Raw genomic sequence first — 5,503 nt, forward strand, 5'->3', positions numbered from 1 at the left:
TGTCGCACACTGACACGTCATAAGCTTTTGGGATTGTGACATGTCGGCGTATCCCGGCCCTGGAGACACAAACTGAGAACCGAATCATTCCCACCGTGGCCCGGATCATTATCCACTTATGGTGTAAAACCAAAGCCGCTGATACGATTACGCTGTTTTGAATAACGAAATGAAACGATCGCGTTCGAGTTTGGGAAAGAGGATTAAATGGTACAAGATTAACACTAGCGCGTTCACGATTTGAACGTGTTTGCTTTTGGACGGTTAATTAAGTGTTTCCTTCTTCAGCCATGCAAAGGCGGTTGAGGTGACGGAGGTTTTGCGCTTTCAGTATTAAATTATCCATTCTTCTTCGTTAATGGCACCTGCCACCACCGGTCATGCCGTGTTTACCGAGACACACCAGTATTATACACTTGGCTCATGTAAATTTTTCTTATTACTTATTTGCGCAACCAATACTATGTAACACATATCTAACATCAAAAAATGCTTTGAGCTGTAAGCCGTTTAGTTTAAAACCCCTGCAAAGAGAAAAAACAATAGAATCTCATCGGGAATGGTTGTATTTTAATTAAAAATATTCAAACTTATTTTAGTGGCCTTACCAATTCGTACTAAGCAAAATGTAATAAGGATGGGTTTAAGTGAAAGATCTGAACTAGTAAATGAACACTAAACAAATGGAGAAACGAATCATTTGCTAGAAGTCATTTATTCACCTTTTTTACTTGGATAAAATTTAATTGTTTTTCAATTTCTTGCAAGTCTTTAGAAAAAAATTTCATGTCTTATCTTAAATATATAACAACGCGATTATCAATTTCGCAATAAGGGATAACCACCACGGTAGAATTAGTATAATGTTATTTGTAATTGTAAGTGTCGGTTATGAAAGGATGATAGCTATAACTATATAATGAGAACTATATAATAAATTAGTCAATAAGTAACACTCGAAGAGAAGACACGCACTTAATGAAATATTTTTTGTTAAACATTTTTTCTGTTTTTTACTTCCTGTGACAACAAATAACCGACTGCTGTCGGTACAGCCCAGTAAACTTCTGAATTTCGAGCCTACCCAGTGGTGGTTCCTGCTCCTTCGAAGCCCTAAGCGGAATGACCGTTGAGGCCCATTAGGGCTTGGTAGTTGTGGCAGAACCTTCAGGTGTTATTGGTTCTGAAGCCCTCCGCTCGTGTCGTGGATGATCCGCTCCTGATCATACCTGGTCCAGCTTCCCGCCAATGCTTTTGTAAAATGCACTTCAACCGAAAGCTGCTCCACAGAACGCCATCCAACCATTAGATCTTCATTTGCTGAATTGTTCGCGTTTTCATTCCAGCCACCGTCAGCACAAAGCCCCGGCCAGGCTGAAGATTAATGCCCTCAGCATCCTACTTCCAGCTCTGCTTGAATTGTTCCCTTTCCATACCCCCCGCTCATTGCGCTCCGGTTCGACATTCAATTACATTGTCCGCATTGTCTGTGCGATGAAAGTTTCACTGGCGGCCCTGCAAATCGGTGCATTGCGGTGCACTGCCGAACTCCGGAAGACCTGCCAATAAATTCTCGAATATAATCACCGAAAACTCCTCGCCATGCCTTGAACAGTAGCAGCAAGCGGTGATAAATGGTGATGTTGGCTTAAATGGTGGGTTGTGCGAGTGTGGCTAGCCGACGCAAATGAACTGAATGCCCAGGGTTGCGCGGAGTTGCGAGCGAAGAGATGAGGAATATTTGTTCCAAGTAAATATCACAAAAAATGAATGGATACTAGCCAGTATTTAGAAATTGCTCTCTTTTATTTTTTCGATATTACTTTAATCATGATTACTCTGCACAGCTTTGCACGTTTGAAGGTTTGGTAAATACGAGTGATTTTGAACTATTACAAATTTAACTAATTAGCTGTACATTTGTATACATTCTGATGTTCTCTCAGATCGTGGTTTTGGGGATTCAGGTCTGTAGTGGTGGATCCAGTTTACATCCGTTGACTAACAGGTAAGAGTTCTAAAAAGTCTCCAAATCCTCTTGCGTTTAAGCAAATACAGCATCACTTTCCAAATCTACTGGAATACATTAAAATTAATGTTCAAAATAATAAAAAAATACATTGCCTTTTGATGCATTCAAAGATTCCGCCATCTCAAAGAACTTCAGCCTTGATCATACATCAGATCATGATTCAATATCATTCAGTGCTCGGTTCCTCATTTCCGAAGCAATGATAAATTTTCGACAACTAGAACGTGCGGCATCATGATCGGTGCTGGCATGGCCATACTTCAAGTTTCGTTTTTCAACTTTTACGCGTTTCATAAAAAAAGTCATAAATGTGAATGATTAATGAGAATGAACAGAAGAATTCGTAAGTTCTTGCGAGCAGTCGTGTCCTGTCTCGTCCCGACGTTCTGTGATAGCGGTAATAGTAGTAGTATTAGTAGTAAATTTAAGCGTGTTTTTTTTTTATTCAAACGACCATCTCGTATTATCATTATTTTAATATCTAACAATTATCCCAATTACACCAATCATATTGATGAAAGATAAGGCCAGCCTGAGAACAAAGTATCGTAGCTGTTTAGATTAAAGAATGTTCTAAAAACACTTCAAATTATTAGCCACAATTATGCCAGTCGGTTTAGCGTGAATGAAATATATTCTCGGCAGTATGTGTGTTTAGTTCTGCATTTGTCGAAACACGAATTAATTTAATGAATTACTTAAGAAGTTAAAAAAATAAACATGGTGGGAGGGGTGGTGTCAACGAATTTTTAGGTAATTTATATAGAGGGGTTAAGTCCAGTGTTACGTTTTGTTACAATATGGGACAGGGGGTCTAAAATAGACAATTTTTGCGTTACGTAATAATTGAATGAGCCCTTGAGCGGGGGGCAGATCAGCTCTTGTGGTAAACTGTGGGATTCCCTCCACTATTCAGTGAGTGTAAAAGCGTCGAGTGTAAAATTATTCAAAACTAACAACGTTCGTTCGTGATAAATGTGATTGAACCCCTTGCAAACTAAGCATTCAGGAACAAAGGCTCAGAGCAGTCATAAGCCAACTGGCCAGAACCGCTGCTAACGCAACTCAAAACAAAAATTTAAGCATTTTGTTGCTAAAACAATTATACGGTCATATCAAATGGAACTTACCCTATGTGAGATCGGATGCAGTCGTAGGATGCAGACAATGGTAGGGTCAAGTGGCAATATGAACTTCACAATACTAATACAATAATAGACAACTAGTGGATGCTTGTGAAATGTGCTATATTTCATACATTCTTATGACATTGGACATGTTCCCGTTCTTCCGGTGTTTTCCATGAGCAGTCGATCAGATTTCCGAACATGTTCAGTCGTGTTACATTCGGTGACGTACTGTTCACATCGAAGCTTGAGATTTGATTCAACGTAACATCAATTTGAAGAGATGGCACCGGTATGAACGTCATATTTAGAGATTTAAGCTGATTGTAGCTTATATCAACAACTTTTAGATTAGCAGGAAAACGTTTTGCATTCAGAACTACTGAAGATAATTTATTATTTGATAGAGACATCAGATATAGATTATCCATTTCTGCTACACTTTCGAATGTAAAGTAAGACAGTCGATTGCCTCGTAGCAAGAACTTTGATACATTCGCCAAGTTATGTACACATTCCGGGACCATTGTGAGACGGTTGCTTTGAATTCTGAGTTCTGACAAAGCTGGGATATGCCAGTGACAGAAATCCAGATGCTCTAGCTTGTTGTGATTTACATCCAATCTGAGCAACGTCTTGTGCACCAATCGATTCTCTAGCGAGCTGATCTCATTGTCGGCAAGAATAAGATACTTCAGCTCAATAAACCCTGTAAATATGTCTAAACTCACCGTCGTTAATCGGTTTTGAGACAATGATATCCATGTAAGAGAGTCGTAAACGCCGCAATGCTTCGTTGATGTATTGATCACGTACCGTATCTTGTTTCCGCCCAAATTGAGGATCTCCAGACGTGAGTTATCGCAAATGCTAGCTAAATCCAGCTCTCGGAGTTTGCACGTTTTTATTTCAATTGTGCGTAACAATTTAGCCTGATCGATGGTACGAGGCACTTTTACTAGATCACAAAAAGAAATAAGCAAACCATGCAAGATGCTGTTCTCCTCGACATCGATGCTACTCAAGCTGGATACAAAGATTGATAAATGTATCAATGTTTTCGGAACATCGACAGCTTTGAGTGCAACAAATTGAGTTATGTCTAGCCAAATGACGAAACTCGGTATTTTCTCTAGTATCGACAGGTCAACGCACTCCATCTGCATGTTTGTCATCATCAATTTAGTCTTGTCTTCTGGAACGTTCTGAAACACGGAACTATCGTTTGCTGTGAATTCACTAATTTTGCAACATTGCATTGAAACACATCGTGAACATTCAAAGTGCATTGTAGCGATACGGTTTCCACTGCCCAAAACTATCAGCATCCTGGAAGCACAAGATAAACATCGTTTTAAATTCAGTTGCACGTTTAATCACAACACAATATTTTCTGATAGAAATTATAATTCACACCAAATCATCCAACGACACATGACTTCACAGCTGCGTTCAGTGCAATCAGGTCCGAAAGGCACCACTGTTATTCTGGGTTATTGTTCACAATCGTCGATGGATGTCCATTTTATAGAGCGTGAGACCTGAAATAAAATTGCCAACATTAACGATCATTAAGCAGTTAATTTCTCATTAGGGTAAATGGCAACACATCAGTAAATCATATCATTAGGGAAAATGCATTTTAGAAAACAAGTAACTTTATATTATTTTTTGGCATCTAGTTGTCTGAATGATGTGATGTATGTTGTTGATGACTGTGAATATGTCATGAACTAAGAGTAGTTTTTGATTAAATTTTTGAAAAATCATTATCATTATCGGTTTAGTTTTTCTGAGGGGCGTGTTTGCTCTCTTTAGTATTTAGTTTGTAGGAACAAGTGAGTTTAGATATGCATTGTTAAAGGTTGAGCCCATGCTAGAAATACATAAGTAAGTTGGATGCTTCTGGAAGGATTATGATTCCAAGAGGACGGATAGGAATGCTTTACCATATCACGATCGAAATTTTGTTGGATTCGTCTTTCATTCTACCGATTCATAGCTTAAAAAATTGACACATAAGGGTGTTGTGAAATGAAAATGTTTTTAGAAAAGATATCTTACTTACTTGACAGACATAGCTACATATCCTCTCGCTTGAATCACACTACTTAAAATAGATAAAAAGTAAGGAAGCGAATCAGCGTGCGGGTGGACCATCTGGACCAATCCCCCGTAGCAAGGACTTGACTATGCGGCTACGTGGTAAAATAACCTGCAAGATCGTTACTCCAAGAAAAAAAAAAGAAAGAGAAAGAGAGAGAGAGAGAGAAAGAGAGAGAGAGTGAGAGAGAGAGAGAGACAAGCAAGAGGAAGGAAAGGAAGTACATGGTTTAACGAAGAA

Source organism: Anopheles moucheti, chromosome 3 (genome assembly GCF_943734755.1).
Source record: "Anopheles moucheti chromosome 3, idAnoMoucSN_F20_07, whole genome shotgun sequence".
Lineage (NCBI taxonomy): Eukaryota > Metazoa > Arthropoda > Insecta > Diptera > Culicidae > Anopheles > Anopheles moucheti.